The following is a 19,432-nucleotide window of genomic DNA, read 5'->3' on the forward strand; positions in this document are numbered from 1 at the left end:
GTGATACGGTCAATATTTCAGGGTATACGTGGTGTCTACAGGGAGGGGGACGGGAGAGGGCAAATGAACGCCGCTTAGGTACATTAATTTTGCTAATTCCCACAGTCGCCGCTTTTAACATAAGCGAGTTCATTTTCCTATCCTTCCTAGTTAAGGGGCGTACATATAAACATGTGGTTGATGAAATAGCATTTGTCAATACTAACATATTGCATAAAAATCATGAACAGTTGATGTGATGGGCAGAATGCAGCACATAGGAAATTGCATTTGTCGAGTTCCTATCATTTCAAAAGCACTACATAGCATAAATGTTTCTGACTTAAAAATGTGACCAATGAACATTTTGACCAAGCAGTTGAGGGCGGAATCAGTTCAATATACAAAGTTTTTTCGTCACAGTGTCTTTTATCAGTGAGCCATCACTGGTAGGCTCTAGTCCGTGTCCTTTCGTTGGCGCTGTTGAGCACCGGCGGTGGAGCTATAGGTCCAGCTCGGTTCTATCCTTACGCGTTGCAGGGTGCGGTCAGTCCTCTGCTGTTAGACCACAGTCCTGTTCCCTAAACAATCCGTTTAGCGGCGCCTTATGCTCGGCACCTATATTTCCGTGGCAACACCCTATTCCCACCTGAATGCCTTTCTTCCTTTTGGCGTGAGGTCACATGGAAAAGAGGGTGTGTGTTGTTCAAACAGTCGATAGGAGAGAGAAGGAGTTGGGTCAGAGTTCCTGGGACACACAAAAGAGACCAAGGGAGCAAAGGATAACAAGCAGGCAGGCCCATCAATCGGGCCCAAAGAAGGGGGACGGAGACTCCAGGCACACGTGGGTTAGCAGACGGAGGGCTTCAGGGCAGCCCGTCAAGTTTCATTTTCCACGTTTGAAATTGCTGTCTCGTCCCGCATCTTGTTGCTCTGCAGCTCCACCTTTGGTCGGGGTCACACGTGTCTCAAGATCTGAAGCCAGGCTGTACGTCACATCCGACCCTTCTCCTTCGGTGGTCGTGAATCTTTGAATAGGTACAAAACAAGCTTTAGAGAACTGGTCAGGAGAAGACATTTATGCATGTGAATTCCTCCCTCAATCCAACGCACTTGGGAGATACGCTCATCGGTCACAGTCAGAGGTCTATTACCAAGCAGTGCATATGTCGGCATTCCTACTGAGTTCATGCCAAGTTTATTCATCGTCCTATTTATAACTCAAGTGAGGATAAATAAGATTTCCCATCAACTGTGCATTTCATCGTATTCAACATTTCGGAACATTTCCCTTCAAGGCTGGCTAACCTTTTCAAACAGGGCGGGGGCGCTATCATCGAGAGTCAGGTAAAACAGGGGTTTCTCGAGGGACGACAGTTACTCATGGTCATCATGTTTATATCCGGGACAGCAGCTGGGGTCTATCAAATGGGGCGGGGATGCTTCCGGCGCTCGCACTTGGGTGCAAAAGGGGGTGGGGCAATCTGGGCATTGGGGGTCAATCTAGACGTTGGTGTTCGTCTCTGATGAACAGAAAAATAAGGTGCCATTGACATACAGTTCCCCTATAAATGGCCAGATTGGGGGACCTTAGTCGTCTTACCTGTCCTTTCCTTCTCAGCCAATTCAAGTTCATTCATTTTTGCAGAAAGGAGAGGTAGTAATATGGCGAGATACAATCATTTTAGTTTCGGTCAATTTCGCTGAACACCTTCGCGTTCAATAAGTTTCCAATCAGACTAGTGCCAGCGAGGCACAACTTTACCATACAAAGGAAGAGGAAATAGGGAGACTCCCATAGAGAGCGAGAGTCATCCGCAGTCTAAACGAGCCATTTGGTACACGTATGACATGTAGAGAGAGAGAGAGAGAGAGAGAGAGAGAGAGAGAGAGAGAGAGAGAGAGAGAAAGGGAGAGAGATATAGAGAGGAAAAAGGTGGGATAGAGATAGAGAAAGACAGAGAGATGTGTACAAAAATAGGTCATTTAGTGCGTACAGAACAGCAGGGGGTCAGGTAACGGAGAGACGCAAACAAAGGGAGAACATAAACCCCTACAGTACACACACACAAACTCAGACAGAGGAAGACAGTACATGTTTTACATATATATAAGACATTCACGACAAAACAGAAAACAATAGTTGGCCAACAAAATCCATATTATTATATATTTTTTTTTTATATCCTTCCTATCTTTACTATCCCATTTATCTACGTGCTTAGTTCTTTTTACCTTTCCCTCCTTTTCCCTCTCGCTTGTTATTTCTTCGAGCGTTCTCAATTGCCAATACTTACACCTCGGTTAGTCGATCAGAAATTAACCTGGTCGTGCTATTTACCCATGGTTGGATCTTAAACCATTTTTCAGTCCCTTCCTTTGGTGGGAAGTTCTCCAGGCTGAGGCAACAGCAAGTATTGATCGGGAGAACAGTCGGGCAGCTTGGCTATATCTATAAGAGTGTGAAAAAGGGGGGGGGGGGGCAGTGCATTTTGAACATCAGCAACATTTCTAACTTCCTAGACGGGTGGTGCCGTGGCAACCCTTACCCGTATATTTTGCTTTGTCCTTTCCCTACCTAGTCAAACGTCCAGTTACATTATTTAACATGTCATTTCCAGTCAATTTTTCGTCATTCAGTACCTGTCCAGTTTCTATGTCAGTCTACCCTTTCAGCCGCTATGTTCTAAGGAGGAACAGTCATGTTTAAGTCTACGTCTTTTTTTTTTTTTTTTTTTTTTTTTAAAGCTTATCGTTATGAGGACTATACACTTATCCCCTCTTTCCCTTTTCGTTGGTGGTTCGACCGTCGCTCTCCCACACTTCATCCGTCGTTCTGACGTGACCTGCAGACGGGAGGAAGAAGAAGGGGTGGGGGACAGCATTCAAAGTACATCAGCATGCAGTAGTCCGAAAATGCCTTTACTTACCACTTACTCGACCTATCTCCACGTACCGCCTTTCTTTACCATCTCGGCGTTTAAGCCCAGAGGGACCAGTGGTGTCAGATAGATAATCATTGGTGATCTGCGTATCTACATGAGCTACTTGGTCGTAACCCCTTTTCGTCGGGTGCAAAGGCGGCGGTCAGGTGGCATTTCCGTGGTGTCGTTTTAAGGGTGTCCAAAACACTTTTCTGGCTGCCTGTGACACGCAGTGTAGCTGCTAAATATCTGATCCCTTTTGATTCTACATCTTTCATCATACTTATTCTTCGCTCACAGTAGTAAGACATCCAAAACGCATTAATGCAACTGCTACAACCATGCTTTCTTTTCCAAAATACTTTTAATAAAAAGTGTTGATGTACAAATACAGGCCTGCAACTCGGTGGGCCGGCTACAAAGCAGATTGAAACTGTACATAAGAAGAACGAAATAGGTGGCAGTTTATTGCATAAAGTGCAGGCAGTGTAATAAAATCGCGTTAAACTTCCCTACAGAGCAAGCATGATGCATGTCAGTAATTCATCTTTAATAAATTCATAAATTCATTATCCAAGTTCATTCGTTACCTAAATTGCACCAATTCATTTTCCATATTATAATCAGTACCCACTCTAAGTCAGTTCATTGTCCAAGCACATACTTAATAACCTTCATATCTACTTTCATTATCCAAAAACTGCGCATATATCTCGGGACAAAAGGCTGCGCAATCAGGGTGCAACAAAGTTTATTCAAAACGTTTCATTTTATGTCGGCGCCATTTTTGGGTGGGGTCAGGCGAGTTCCAGCACAGTCAGAATGTCTCCAATGATTCGTGGTCGGACCGGGGCCTTCCGTTGGAAGTTCAAAAAGTTTTGAATCATGTGGTAACAGTCTAACGATAGTCAGAGAGTGGGGAGGGCGGCAACAATTTTCCTACCGGGTCATTCTGGTGTTCCTCCGGAACTGAACAAGTCTGTGCCGTGGCTGCACCTTAGCCATTTCCAAACTGAAGCTGGCGCTGGCAGGAGTGCGTCGATGTCGCGGTTCCCAGTGAGGGGGACGGGGGCGCCCATGCGGAGGGATCGGGGTGCCCCCCGGCTCTTATAGAATCTTCAAGGTTGAGGAGAAGAACAGACATGGGGCGTGCGCCCGTCCAGGGCAGAAGACCGCTTTTTGATGTTGACCCTCTTTAAGTAAGAGCATTGGGGTGTCGCTGGAAGCCTCCACCTGGAGGGAGGTGGGGGAGGCTCGTTCGCGTCACCTCCCCCTTCCAGCGACCCCGCGCCGTTCCTCGGCTCCGTCGTTTCGATATTGGCCGTGCCAGACATTGAAGATGGGGGGGGGGTCGGTGGCTGCGGCAAGACATCCCCCCCTTTCCTCGTCGACATGTGGCGGGACTACCTGGAACTATCCAGGGATTTGACATGTGGCGGGACTACTTGCAAGCTCCGCCATTCTCGCTTTTGGCTTCGGCCTTCTTCGTGGGTCGGACCAGGCGGGAGACAGAAGGGGGGGGGTGGTCGGTGGCTGAGGCAAGACAGCCCCCCCCCCGTGGCCCGCAGGGCAGCAGGAGAGAAGGAGAGGACTCTGCCATTCTTTGGACCGCCTGCCCAACATCATCTCCTTCTGACCGCGGCCAGGCGAGCCTCGCATGCCTCGAGGCCTCGCCTTCCGGATGGGCGTAACCGCGGACCTGTTGCACTTCGGGAGCTTCCGGAATGGGGGGTAGGTACCTATTGAATTGTTTCTATCTCATGTGACCGTTATTTGGGCGTGGCGGGCCATGAGGCAGACATGTTTGGAGCAGGAGTAGGCAATGGAGCCTAGCTACCTCGTGGCTGCCTTGGTGTCAAGCTTGTCTTCCCTCGCCATTTTTATGTTTCTTATTGCAAGTTATTTCTAACATTTCTTATTTTATTTTTAGCGAAGTTGATAACTCATCAGTGGCCTACTGATTTCGCTCAACTCTTTTTCTTGTATTTTTATGCCATAACCTATTATAAGCTATAGCGACTAGTCCACACTTAATGAACATGTCCTTATTAGGTGTACCCTCCAGTGGAGCTGGGTGGTTCATCTCTAATAAGCGGTCCGGGCTAAACAGGCTACCAACCAGTGGGGAGAAGATAGGCATGACGGATTACAACGGGGACAAAGGTCTGCATTACCTATCTTATCACAGCGGGCAAAGACTAGGCAGAATATTTCTATTCTCCGTTGTTTGGCGGCGGTGAATACCTCAAAAGAACCAATACCGAACAATCGGCCAATCAAACAATTCAGTGGGGAGAATAAGTGGGCACGAAAAGTTATCGCTACCCACTCTTTCTCTACCTGCAAAGAGAGACCTTGTTCATCCCTGTTTGCAGACAAAGAATCTCCAGACAATAATCCACGAACGACAGTTCGGGAAACAGTGGGGGAGGAAGACAGGTACGACGGATTACAATGGGGACAAAAGTCTGCGTTACCTATCCTTCACTGCTTGCAAAGAGAGAGCCTGTTGTTTTCTCCGTTTGCAGACGGTGAATCTCCAGAGGTTTCAACAAAGCGTAATACTAGTATTATCCAAAACAATCATTTCACAATTTGTCGCATTTACGCGACCTTACCCGGACCGGACCGTGTGGGCAGTTCTTCGCCTTCCTCCTTCCAGCGCCCGATCGTTCTCTTACTCCATGATTTTACCGCAGCAGTCCTGTGGGATTCCAGTCAGGACAGTAGGTCACTCAAGGGAGGTCCGCTCAGAATAGGTGAAGTTCATTCAATCGGCAGCCGGACGAGGGCCCTCTCAAGGCAGGTATACTCCGATCATTTAGATGTTCACCTCATCGTCTGGATCTCTCTTACTGGACCTTATGTCACTGATGGACCCCGCGTTGGGACGCCAATTGTGGAAACAGAGCCCAGAACCCTATCGATGCCCAGGCCGCTGGCGCAAGACGCTTCTTAGTTCCCATTCTGAAATAATTACCAAAATAAAGAGACGGGCGCTGGAAGCAGGAATCAAGAACAGAGTTTAATTCTCATGAGGAGAGCCTGTCATGTCAGACACGAAACAAGGTGCCATCGGGAGGTGCTCTAACAAGTGAGCTGAGACTCTTGGTTTTATACCTTACAGAACACTCGATAACACAATCAGGGCTGTATGACGCAAGAGAAGAACATCCCTATGATCCTCGTGGTGATCCTACCCCACATGTGTTCACAATGGGGACCCTTGACCTGCTGATAAGAGGGGAGGGCAATCACGCAGCTGAGTGTTCCGTCAACTGTTTAGGATGTGTACGCCTGATCATAGCCCAGGGGGTGGGGTGGCTAGGACCAATAGTGGCATACAATAAGGCCAGTAAATGGTATCTCCTGACTCAGGCGATGGCCTCGGACATGTGTGGTCAGCCGGACTCGGGGGAAGGGGTCATCAAAGGAGTGGTATTCATGCCACGTGGACAATCGAGCGCGGAGGGAAGGCTCGTCAACAGAGGGGCATTCATGGAAGGAAAGGAGGTGTTGGTCAGGCGCGGCCGTGACTCCCAAGGACAGGGTCTTGCAGAGGAGGAAGGTTTATGACTTGTCCATGTGAGGGAGTAGGAGGGGGTCAGGGTGCGCGCAGGGTCAGAGTCGCACAGAGAGAGAGAGAGAGATCTTATGACCCGTACATGAGAGAACAGGGGCAGTCAGATACAGCTGGGGGGCTAGGTCAGCTGAGGCGAAGGATGCTTCTTCAAGAGGGAAATGGGGGGGGGTGCCTGGGCCAAGCAGGAGGGTTGCCTTTCATAGCAGGGTCGCGCAGAGTGCTGGGTTTCATGGTCTATGCATGTGAGAGTGGGAGGGGGGTGCTCAAATGCGCGCAGGAGGGAAGCCAGTGATTCTAATGAGTGGGCAAGAGGCCAAGGTGCCTAAAATGGCTGTCATGTACATATGGGCACGGGCTTTTACTGGCGGAGTGATACGGTCAATATTTCAGGGTATACGTGGTGTCTACAGGGAGGGGGACGGGAGAGGGCAAATGAACGCCGCTTAGGTACATTAATTTTGCTAATTCCCACAGAGTTGCACAGAGAGGCAAGAGATGTACAGAAAGAAGCAAGAGGGTGGAGAAAGAAGGAAGAGAAGTACAGAAAGAGGCAGGAGAATTGCTGAAAGAAGCAACAGAGGTGTAGAAAGAAGCAAGAGAAGTGCAGAAAGAGGCAAGTGAGGTGCAGAAAAAAAGTAGGAGAGGTGCAGAAAGAGGCAAGAGAGGTACAGAAAGAGGGAGGAGGGGTGCAGAAAGAAGGAATGGAAGTGCAAAAGAAGCAGCAGAGGTGCAGAAAGAGGCAAGAGAGGTACAGAAATGTGCAGGAAATGTGCAGTAAGAGGCAAGAGTGGTGCAGAAAGATGCAAGAGAAGTGTAGAAAGAAGCAAGAAAGTGCAGAAAGAGGCAAGTGAGGTGCAGAAAGAAGCAGGAACAGTGCAGAAAGAACCAGCAGAGGTGCAAAAATAGGCAAGAGGGGGTTCAGAAAAAGGTAAGGGAGGTGCACAAAGAGGCAAGAGAGGTACTAAAATAGGCAGGAGGGGTGTAGAAAGAAGGAAGCAAAGTACAGAAAGAAGCAACAGAGGTGCTGAAAGAGGGACAAACGGTGCAGCATGAGCAATAGAGGTGCAGAAAGAAGAAACAGAGGTACAGAAAGAGGCAAGATAGGTGCAGAAACAGGCAGGAAAGCATGAGAAATATGGAACGGGTGCAGGAAGAGGCAAGAGAGGTGCAGAACGAGAAAAGAGGGGTACAGAAAGTGGCAAGAGTGGTACAGAAAGAAGAAATTGAGGAGCAGAAAGAGGCAAGTGAGGTACAGAAACAAGCAAGAGAAGTGCAGAAAGAGGCAAGAGAATTGCTGAAAGAAGCAACAGAGGTGTGGCAAGAAGCAAGATAAGTACAGAAAGAGGGAAGTGAGGTGCAGAAATGGCAAGAGGACAGCGGAAAGAGGCAAGAGGGATGCAAAAAAGAGAATAAGAGTGCAGAAAGAAGCAAGAGAGGTGCAGAAAGAAGCAAGAGAAGTGCAGAAACAAGTGAGAGGTGTGGATAGAGGGAAGACAAGTGCAGAAAGAGACTACGGGGTGCAGAATGAGACAACAGGGGTACAGAAAGAGACAACAGGGGTACAGAAAGAAGCAACAGAGATGCAGAAAGAGGCAAGAGAGATGCAGAAAGAGGCAAGAGAGGTGCAGAAAGAGGAGAGAGAAGTACAGAAAGAAGCAAAAGAGGTGTGCAAAGAGGCTAGAGGGGTGCAGAAAGAGGCAAGAGCCATGCAGAAAGAACCGAGATGTGTAGAATAAGGCAATGGAGGTGCAGAAAAAGGCAAGAGATGTACAGAAAAAGGGAAGAATGGTGCAGAAAGAAGCAAGAGATGTGCAAAAAGGGGCAAGTGAGGTGTAGAAGGTGGCAAAAGAACTGCAGAAAAAGGCAAGCGAGTTGCAGAAACAGGCAAAAGGGGTGCAGAAAAAGGGAACTGACGTGCAAACAGAGGCAAGAGAGGTGCAGAAAAAGGGAAGAGGGATACAGAAAGAGGCAAGAAGGATGCAGAAATTTGCAACAGAGGTGTAAAAAGAAGCAAGAGCAGTGCAGAAAGAACCAACAGAGTTGCAGAAAGAGGCAAGAGGGGTACAGAAATAGGCAAGAAAAGTATAGAAAGAAGCAAGAGAACTGCAGAAAAAGGCAAGAGAGGTGTACAAAGAGGTAGGAGAGGTGCACAAAGAGGCAAACGGGGTACAGAAAGAGGCAAGAAGGATGCAGACAGAAGCAAGAGAAATGTAGAAAGAAGCAACAGAATTGCTGAAAGAGGAACAAACGGTGCAGAAAGAACAAGAGAGGTGCAGAAAGAAGAAACAGAGGTACAGAAAGAGGCAAGATAGGTGCAGAAACAGGCAGGAAAGCAGCAGAAATAGGGAACAGGTGTAGGAAGAGGCAAGAGAGGTGCAGAATGAGAAAAGAGGGGTACAGAAAGAGGAAATTGAGGTGCAGAAAGAGGCAAGTGAGGTACAGAAACACACAAGTGGAGTGGTGTGGCTCACTGGTTAGATGCGGCAGGCCCAGAAGCAGAGTATGGCCCGGGACCAGGGTTCAATTCCCGACGCGGCAGGGTCGTGGACCAGGGTCAGCGGACTCGATGATTCTCGCCTCGGTGCCTACTCTAACCAGGGATCACACTCGGCAACTCTGGGCAATAGCTTGCCTCATCTCCACAACGGCCCCCCACATACGCCGGGGATGCCTGGTTTTACCCTGGAGATACCCAGTAGGGTCCATCTCACAGGGAAAGCGAGGATGGGTTCACCAGCGGTCTACGGCACGGAGATACCCCATGTGGGGTGATTCATGCGCTTTACAAGACATCATTACGTTACATTACATTACAAGAGAAGTGCAGAAACAGAGGTGTGGAAAGAAGCAAGAGAAGTACAGAAAGAGGAAAGTGAGGTGCAGAAAGAGGCAGGAGAGGTGCAGAAATGGCGAGAGGACAGCAGAAAGAGGCAAGAGGGATGTAAAAAGGGAATAATAGTGCAGAAAGAAGCAAGAGAGGTGCAGAAAGAAGCTAGAGAAGTGCAGAAAGAAGTGAGAGATGCAGAAAGCGGGAAGACGAGTGCAGAAAGAGACAACAGGGTGCAGAAAGAGACAACAGGGGCACAGAAAGAGACAACAGGCGTACAGAAAGAAGCAAGAGAGGTGCAGAAAGAGGCAATAGAAGTGCAGAAAGAAGCAACAGAGGTGCAAAAAGAGGCAAGAGAGGTGCAGAAAGAGGCAAGAGAGGTGCAGAAAGAGGAGAGAGAGAAGTGCAGAAAGAAGCAAAAGAGGTGCACAAAGAGGTAAGGGGGGTGCAGAAAGAGGCAAGAGCTGTGCAGAAAGAACAAAGAATGAGGCAATGGAGGTGCAGAAAAAGGCAAGAGATGTACAGAAAAAGGGAAGAATGGTGCAGAAGGAAGCAAGAGAAGTGCAGAAAGGGCCAAGTGAGGCGTAGAAGGTGGTGAGAGAACTACAGAAAGAGGCAAGCGAGTTGCAGAAACAGGCAAAAGGGGTGCAGAAAGAGGGAACTGACGTGAAGACAAGGGCAAGAGAGGGGCAGAAAGAGGGAAGAGGGATACAGAAAGAGGCAAGAAGGATGCAGAAATTTGCAACAGTGGTGTAAAAAGAAGCAAGAGCAGTGCAGAAAGGACCAAGAGAGTTGCAGAAAGAGGCAAGAGGGGTACAGAAATAGGCAAAAAAAGTGTAGAAAGAAGCAAAGAAGGTGCAGAAAGAAGCAAGAGAACTGAAGAAAAAGGCAAGAGAGGTGCAGAAAGAGGTAGGAGAGGTGCACACACAGGGCAAAAGGGCTACAGAAAGAGGCAAGAAGGGTGCAGAAAGAAGCAAGAGAAGTGCAGAAAAGAAGCAACAGATGTGCTTAAAGAAGCAAAAGGGTGCAGAAAGAGGCAAGTGAGTGGCAGAAACAGACAAAAGGGGTACAGAAAGAGGGAACAGGTGTGCAGACAGAGGCAAGAGAGGTGCAGAAAGAGGGACGAGGGTACGGAAAGAGGAAAGAAGTATGCAGAAATTTGCAACAGAGGTGCAAAAAGAAGCAGGGGCAGTGCAGAAAGAACCAAAAGAGTTGCAGAAAGAGGCAAGAGGGGTACAGAAAGAGGCAAAAAAAGTACAGAAAGAAGCAAAAGAGGTGCAGAAAGAGGTAAGAGAACTGCAGAAATAGGCAAGAGAGGTGCAAAAAGAGTCAGGAGAGGTGCAGAGGCAGGAGAGGTACATAAAGAGGCAAAATGGATACATAAAGAGGCAAGATGGGTGCAGAAAGAAGCAAGAGAAGTGCAGAAAGAAGCAATAGAGGTGCTTTAAGAGGCAATAAGGTGCAGAAAATGGCAAGAAAAGCACAGAAAAAGGGAATGGGAGTGAAGAAAGAGGTAAGAGGGATACAGAAATTAGCAAGAGAGGTGCAGAAAGAAGCAAGAGCAGTGCAGGAAGAAGCAAGAAAAGTGCAGAAAGAAGATAGAGAAGTGCATTAAGAAGTAAGAGAGGTGGAGAAATAGGGTAGAGGGGTGCAGAAAGAGGCATGAGGGATGCAGAAATTTCCAAAAAGAGATGCAGAAAGAAACAAGAGCAGTACAGAAAGAACCAACAGAGGTGCAAAATGAGGCAAGAGGGGTTCATATATAGGTAGGAGAGGTGCACAATGAGGCAAGATGGGTACAGAAAGAGGCGGGAAGAGTGCAGAAAGAAGGATGAGAAGTGCAGGAGAAAGCCACAGAGGTGTGGAAAAAGGCACGAAGGGTACAGAAAGAGGCAGGAAAGGTGCAGAAAGAGGGAACAGGGGTGCAGAAAAAGGCAAGATAGGTGGAGAAAGAATGGAGAGGGGTGTAGAAAGAGGCAGGAGGGGTGTAGAAAGAAGGAAGTGCGGTGCAGAAAGAGGCAACAGAGGTGTAGAAAGATGCAAGAGAGGTACAGAAACAAGCAAGAGAAATGCAGAAAAAGGCAAGAGAATTGCTGAAAGAAGCAGGAGCATTGCAGAAAGAACCAACAGAGGTGCAAGAAGAGGCAAAAGGGGTGCAGAAAGAGGTAGGAGAGGTGCACAAAGAGGCCAGAGAGGTACAGAAAGAGGCAGGAGGGGTGCAGAAAGAAGGAAGAGAAGTGCAGAAAAAGGAAAGTGAATTGCTGAAAGAAGCAACAGATGTGTGTAAAGAAGCAAGAGAAGTGCAGAAAGAGGCAAGTCAGTAGCAGAAAGAGGCAAGATTGGTGCAGAAAGAGGCAAGAGGGGTGCAGAAATGGGCAAGAGAATAGCAGATAGAAGCAAGAACACTAAAGAAAGAACCAACAGAGGTGCTGAAAGAGGCATGAATGGTGCAGAAAGAGGCAAGAGAAGTGCATAAAAAAGCACCAGAGGTACAGAAAGGGGCAAGAGTGGTGCAGAAAGAGGGAAGAGAGTTATAGAAAGAGGCAAGAGACTTACACGGAGAAGGAAGAGGGGTGCAGAAAGAGGCAAGAGGGGTGCAGAAAGAGACAACAGGGGTGCAGAAAAAAAGCTAGACAGGTGCAGAAAGAAGCATGGGAAGTGTAGAAAGAGGCAGCAGAGGTGCAGAAAGAGGCAAGAGAGGTGCAGAAATTAGAAGAGATGGGCAGAAAGAGGCAAGAGCAGCGCAGAAAAAGAAAGAAATGTGCAGAAAGAGGCAACAGAAATGCAGAAAGAGGCAAGAGAGGCACAGAAAGAAGCAAGAGTGGCTTGCACGCCATTAGTACCAATTTAACAACCACATTTAGCAATAAGTAACAGGTGACCATTCTAGGTTTGCAAAGGGCCTTCCACCACACTGCTGTTACACTTGTAACTGTATTTATTGTAATGTTTGAGCCATTTGAGCTAGAAAGAAGACTTTTTTGTTCAAATCTGCAGATTAGGGAGCAGGTGATGGATTATGTGGCTAATGCAGAAAATGTATAATTGTGCAAAAATAGGTGCAGCCAAACAGTCACATAATTCCAGTGGCCCTGCTAATACCTCTGACTAGGTCCACAAGTGCTCCTCAGTGATTCCTCTTTTTTGTTCCACTGAGTTCATAGTTGAGTTTCTATGGGACCAAGGAAGACTAAACCTGAGGTTACCACTCCACAACACAGCCTACCTCTAGTTAGCAATGGCTTGCACCTTTGTCCAAATAGGAACCCTTGCTTCTAGTCAGGGAAAGGGGGAGAGACTCCTAAGATAACCCCTGATCACCCCCTTTGTAGCTTTGCACGAGCAGACAGGTTTATCTCAGAGGCAGTGTGTAAAGCATTTGTGAACACATACAGTAATACAATGAAAACACTACAAATGGACACCACACCAGTTTAGAAAAATAAGTAATCTTTACTAGACTTAACACAAGACCAAACAACAAAAATTCACAATGCAATATCAAGAATATGACTTTAAAATGGTAGAAATAGCTTAGTTCAATGTAGATGGTAAAAAAGACACTTTACTCTCAAAGTACCTCGGATGTGTTATGCAAAACAAACAAAAGAGTTGCAGGGAAGGTGATGCGTCGGTTCCTTGCTTCAAGGGATGTGATGCGTCAGTTCCTTACTGCAGCGCAGTGGAGGTGATGGGTCGGTTCCTTACCAGAGAGGAGGTGATGCGTCAGTTTCTTACTGCATTATGGTTACGATGAGACAAGATGGCGCATCGATATGATGCAACGATCTGGTACGATGTGACAAAATGGTGTCTTGGATGCAATGCGACAACGTTTCATGCGATGCATGCCCGCCTGTTGGCCGTGCTACAAAATCGATGAACTTTGGAGCTGCGACAGGCCTTACAACACTCTTCTCTGGTGATGCGACGGCAACCTCTGCGGTGACAGCACGCTTCTCCGGTGATGCGACACGCTTCGTCTGCGATGGGATGGCGAACAGCTGTGGCAGCGGCGGCACGATTCTTTGATGATGCAACGGCAACTCTGCTGCGGCAGCGACACGCTTCTCCTCGTTGCGTCGCGCTTCCAGCTCTAAGCGACACGCAGTCTCTCAGAGGGTCCAAACAACAGCAGGTCCCTCACTGCAGGTAGAATTCCCAGCAAGGGAATTCAGGGAGACCTAGTGGTGAAGTTTTTGTGGCCCTGAGACTTCAGAACAGGAGGCAAGCTCAACTTCAAGCCCTTCCACAAGATAGCAAAAGTACACACAGAGTTCCTTTTCTCCTTTCCTTGGCAATAGGTAACCACTGCAGGCCACCCAAAACAGAAAACAGCACTGGGGCAGTCCCTCCCTTCAGCCACCCAGTTTCAACCCTTGGCAAAGGGTTTGTATTGATTCCCAGAAGTGATCTAAAGTTCTGGGGTCTGGGCCCCAATATTTATACTGCAAAACCCTTTGGTCTCTGAAGGCAGAGATTGTCTGTACCTAGTCAAAATCTATTCTCTCCTCCAGGGTGCAGCTTCCTGGCACAAAGTGGAGACAGCATTGTTTGAGTGCTGACCTGGCCCAGGTAGCTGAAATGAAATCTCCTCCCCCTACTCTCTATGCTATGAGTGCTCAGGTCAGTGAAAGGAAATATCCGCCCCTTACTCTCTATTCTATGAGGGCTCAGGTCAGTGAAAGGAAATCTCCTCCCCTACTCTCTATTCAATGCAGGTCCTATTCACCCCGGCCCTGACCCATCAGACTGCAGGAGCCAAAGCCCTCTCCAGCCCCCTGTCACTCACAAACCAGACATGGAATATGCAAACCTAGCAAAGGCAACTGGATGGTTAGGCAAGAAAATACCTACTTTCTAAAATTGGCATTTTCAAACACAGAATGTAAAAATCACCCTCACTAAAAGATGTATTTTAACATTCTGAGTTCAGACATACTAAACTCAAATTTCGACCTTGGTTTTTTTTTTTTTAGTGTATCTTATATAGCGCACGGCTACCCCAACGGGGTGTCCCGGCGCTTGCATTGGGAACCCGTCCTGGCTTTTCCCTGTGAGATAACCCTTACTGGGCATCCCCAAGGTGAAAGCCAGGCATCCCACCGCCGGGGGGGCGTAGTGGAGATTAAGCAAGCTATTGCCCAGAGTGGCAGAGTGTGAACCCGTGGTTCGAGTAGGCACAGAAGTGAGAATTATCGAGTCCGTGGACACTTGGGCTCAGACCCTGCCGTCGGGAATTGAACCCTGGTCCCGGGTCTGACCTCAGTTTCCGGGTATGCCTCCTCTAACCATTGAGCCACACTTCTTCCCTGGGTCAGTTAGGATTATAAGATGTTATAATCAAACTGCCCATTCTGGCCTATGGGAACAGGTAGCCTTGCAATGGTGAAAAACGAAATTGGCTGTAATTCACTGCCAGGACATGCCACAAACATCAGGGCTATGTCCTACCTTTTACATACAATGCACCTTGCCCATGGGGTTACCTTGGGCCTACCTTAGGGGTAACTAACATGATGAGAAGGGAAGGTTTAGGGACTGGGAAGTGTGTGCACTTGCCAAGTCGACATGGTAGTCCCAAACTGCACTCAGGCCCTACAATTGCAGGCCTGAGCCATATTTTACAAGCTGCTTCTGTGGGTGGCACAACCAGTGCTGCAAGTCCACCAGCAGCATTTGATTTACAGGCCTTGGGCACACATGGTGCACTGTACTAGGGTCTGACAAGTACATCAAATAAGCCAATCATGGAGTCACTAATCCATTACTACCATTTACAATAGGAAGCACTTGCACTTTGGCACTGAATAGCAGTGGAAAAGTATCCGAAGCACCTGACCCAGAAAAATATAGCAAAAAGGAGGCAACAGCGAAAAACATACCACATAATTCCACTACACACAACGTACATCCACTCCACTCCCAAAAACATTATTAAAAAACGTTTACATTTACAGCCCCAGTAGCTCTAACTCTCGCAAATGTGACACCTATTACATTACAAATGCTTCTTTAACTAGTAGTCGCATTTGCAGAGGGGTGGAGAAAGGGAGATGAACTTCCAACCAGCGCCCAAGAATTCCGCTGAATAGGACTTACAGGAGGTACCAGGAGGGCTTCTTGGCCTCAAAGTCCCTCAGGAGTAAAGTGGTGGAGAAAGGGGGGCGTGGCCTCTGAAGATGTCTTTGCAATTCCACTGTGTGAGACTTACTGGAGCCAACAATAGGGCTAGTTGTCCCCCAAGGAGATCCTTGGATGCCAACTACCCCTCCGATTACATCCAGTACATCTCACACAGCAGGACTGCTAAATTCTAATAGCAGGCCATGTCCTCTTTGCCCACCACTCTGCAAACGCACTCCTTGGCGCATTCTTAGATGCGGATTGAAGTTATCTTCACTGCAGGGGGGCCTCAGGGGCCAACTAGCCTACCTCTTACCTCCAGCAAACCCCACACAGTGGGATTGCTGAGAGGTGGACACAGGCCACGTCCCCTTTCTCCACCACTCTATAAATGCACCTCCTGGCACGCTCTTGGTTGGGGGATGAAGTCCGCTTTCCTCCTGAGGGTCCCTGGGTACCAACTAGCCCTCCTGTTACCTCGAGTAAGCCCCATACAGCTGGTTTCTTGAGAGTGCTCAAAGGCCACGCCCCCTTTTCACATCACTCTGCAAATGCAGGTCCTGCTTGGGGGATGAAGTCCACTTTAATCCTGAGCTCCTCAGGACACCTCATCGCCCCACCAGCAATACACCAAGAGGTGAGTTTGCAGAGTGGTGTAAAACGGTGCATATCCTCAGACCACCTCTCAGCAATCCCAATGTGTGAAGCTTACTGGAGGTACCTGGTGGGCTAGTTGGCCCCTAAGGACCCATAACGCGGCAGGAGGCATATTTGCAGAGTGGTGCAGGTAGGGGCGGAACCTCCAGCGAGATGCCAGCTTCTGTTTTCTTTTTCTTTTTTAGAAGGGGGGTGTATGGCCCCCCATCTCTTAATATTTTTGGGGCCCTGGGGACCCCATGCGATTCCGAGCCAGAGTCCCCAGATGGCTGCCAACACTTTGTGGTTTGGAGTGTTAGCAGCCAATCATAATGAAACTCATGCTCGGGGGGGTTCGCAAATCCACTGCGGTCACCAGATATTGATATTTTTTATGTTTACATTTCTCAGGAACTACTGATTGGATTTACACCATTTAAAGCAAAGAGTACACTCTGATCCAAGAGCTACCTCTCAGCCACATTTGGTGTAATTCTGTTCAGCAGTTCGGGCCCACATGTGTAGGCGTGTACATATTTAACTACTCAAATAGATTGCTCGAAAACCCACTCCATTCTTAAAAAATGTGTTAATGTTGTTACAGGTGGTCAGTACAGGTCACCACAAGTGGCATGACAGAACACATATTTAAAGAAGTTGAGTGGCACACCACTAATCTAGCAAAAGCAGTTTAGTGTAATTCTTGTTCCATAAATATAGTTGTTGCAGGGATAGCAATTCTATGTGGTTAACATGAGGAATACATTATCACATATTGTTGCTTGACATAAAGGAGATGGTGTAAAGAGGAAGCTTCTACAGGACTGGTGTCCGGACTGCAGCAAGATGCAACATAGAGTCTCTATGGACCAAATATTAAGCTCCTGTACCCGTTTCTTTTTTGGCATGGCTATGCTGCATGCAAATAAAGGCGTAAACGACGCGTGGGAATGTCACATCTTTATTAGATGAGAAAGAGATCTGTCTTCTTAATCATCATACCATACAAAGTTATGAAAAATTTCTCCAAGCACAATTTTTGGCACACACCTTCCTCATTTTGCCTATTTTAAACAGAAAGATAAAATGCGCCAGGCAGCACACTGGAAGAGATAAAATAAACTCTGTGCACCAGCCATCTTTGCATATGAAATCTGGGTCGCAATTGCTGCTTGTGAAGTGGACCAAGGATTCAAAGTAGTGAAGCTTGAGCTCAAAGCATTAAACAGCATGTCAACAAAATCTGTATCCTTTATAATGAGAGAAACAAAGTGATTGATCAGTTCTTGTGTTATTCGATGTGTCAAGAAAGGCAGGTGGACAGTTTCATGCAAGACTGTTTTAAACAATTTGTGTCTGTCCCTTCAGCCTTTGCTCCCTCCACAATCCCCTTAATTCATCCACTCACATAATATCAACCTTTCCTTAACGGACAATACAACCACCATCAGGACCAACTTCACCAACTGCATGACCATGGCAGCAGACTGGATGCAAACCAACTACCTGCAGCTCAACTCTGACAAGACAGAAGTAGTGGTCCTTGGCAGCAAGACCTCCCCATGAGACTCCACCTGGTGGCAGTCAGGGCTAGGACCAACAAACACAGACCACACAAGAAATGTAGGGCATCCTGTAAAACAAGCTCAACATGACACCTCAAGTCAACTCAGTATGCACCCCCTGCTTCCACATCCTTCACATGATACGAAAGATCTTCAAATGGTTGCCTCAGAACACCAGACAGTGTGTTACACAAGCACTCATCACCGGCAGGCTGGACTCGGTAACACTCTCTATGCCAGAATCTCTAAACAACTGCTACACAGACTCCAGACCTTCCGGAACACCACTGAAAGACTTAAACTCGACCTCAGGAAGCTTCACTGGCTCCCAATTCACATGCTCAGCCAATTCAAACTTCTCATACACACATACAAAGAACCACACAATACAGGACCAGAATACCTGAAGAGCCGCCTACACTTTCACCAACAAACCAGACACCTACCCTCTTCCTCACTCTCACTTGCACACATGCTCCGCATTTGCAAAAGCAAAACTGGAGGCCGCTCATTCTCCTACATCACACTCAAGATATGGAACAACCTCCCTCAACATATCAGAGCCTACTTGTCACTTCTTGAGTTCCGCAAGAAGCTGAATTCCTGGCTCTTTGTATAATCACCTTGGAAACCACACACCTACACATGTGCCCAAGCGCTGGGTTACCCCCTCGGTTAATTTGTGAGCTAAGCAATTCAATATAACATAATATAGCCCCTGCATTTAGTGACTGATCCATCTTAACAACTCCAAACATGCCCAACATTGCCAATCAACTTTTAAGCACTTCCATTAATAAAAAGCCAGATCCCCTTGCTTACCAGTTGTAGTTTTAAATTGTGGTTTAAAAAAATCGCTTTGTGGAATGCGAAATAAATTTCTGCAAACTCAATATTTTATATAGGCCTGGGTGGTAAATTCCGTTCCGCTCGCGGAATTTGCGAAATTTGGGTAATTTCGCGTTCCGCGGAGAATACAAAATTAGTAAATTACCCAAAATTCTGCGTTCCGCGGCTTCGCGGAATTTTGGCTTGTTCGCGTTCTCAAAATGCGTGTTCACAAGATATTTCTCCCCGAGCACGCAAACAGCGATCGCGAACAGGAAAAAAGCATTGCGAACAAGCAATTCCGCGGGTTTGCGGAATTTCTGCGTGTTTGCAGACATTTTTTACAGTTTCGCAAAACTTTGCGTACGCGACTACGCAAATTCCGCCCACTATAAAAGGAATTGGACCAGTAACATTTTTAAAAAAAACATGCCCATCTCATTAGCAGGATAATTTGTCGCAACTTGGTATGAAGGAATTATGTACTATTGAAAGAGTGTTGGGGCAAAGTGGGAGAAAAAAGTTGCTTGGGCGTAATTAAAGAAAAACGTGATTCTTCACACATTTCATAATTTCCAGAAATCTGAAACTTAAAAAAACCCTTAAGATGGAAAGAACTTCCTCGTATTCCTTACTCTCAATGCTAGAGAGTGCATAATAGGTTACAGATATCATTTTAATTAACAGAATTTAGCATTACAACATGCTTAGTACAGGCTGTAGCTGATCTTTACGTTCAGTGCAGTCGCAGTCCTCAGCTGCATGCAACAAACACTCTGCCTATATTCACCCATCATAATAAATCATTCTGCTTATTTACCCATGTCATTTGTTGTTCTGCTTACTTAACCACATCCCACATCTGGAGTAACAAGGGAACTGAAACCAAAATCGTTTTACCCTCCTTCGAGTTGCTATTGCTTACAAGTCAAGCGGGGCTTTTTGTGATTAAACTGAAGGGCTC

The 19,432-nt window shown here is 47.2% G+C and overlaps 1 protein-coding gene across 1 annotated transcript in view; it reads right to left on the reverse strand.

Moving 5' to 3' along the window:
- LOC147665810 (usherin-like) overlaps positions 1-19,432 on the reverse strand; it is a gene marked incomplete at its 5' end in the record, with an annotated part of 525,382 nt that overhangs the window by 196,715 nt on the left and 309,235 nt on the right. The window lies entirely within an intron of this gene.

This window comes from Lissotriton vulgaris, unplaced genomic scaffold, assembly GCF_964263255.1.
Source record: "Lissotriton vulgaris unplaced genomic scaffold, aLisVul1.2 SCAFFOLD_1152, whole genome shotgun sequence".
In the NCBI taxonomy this organism is placed as follows: domain Eukaryota; kingdom Metazoa; phylum Chordata; class Amphibia; order Caudata; family Salamandridae; genus Lissotriton; species Lissotriton vulgaris.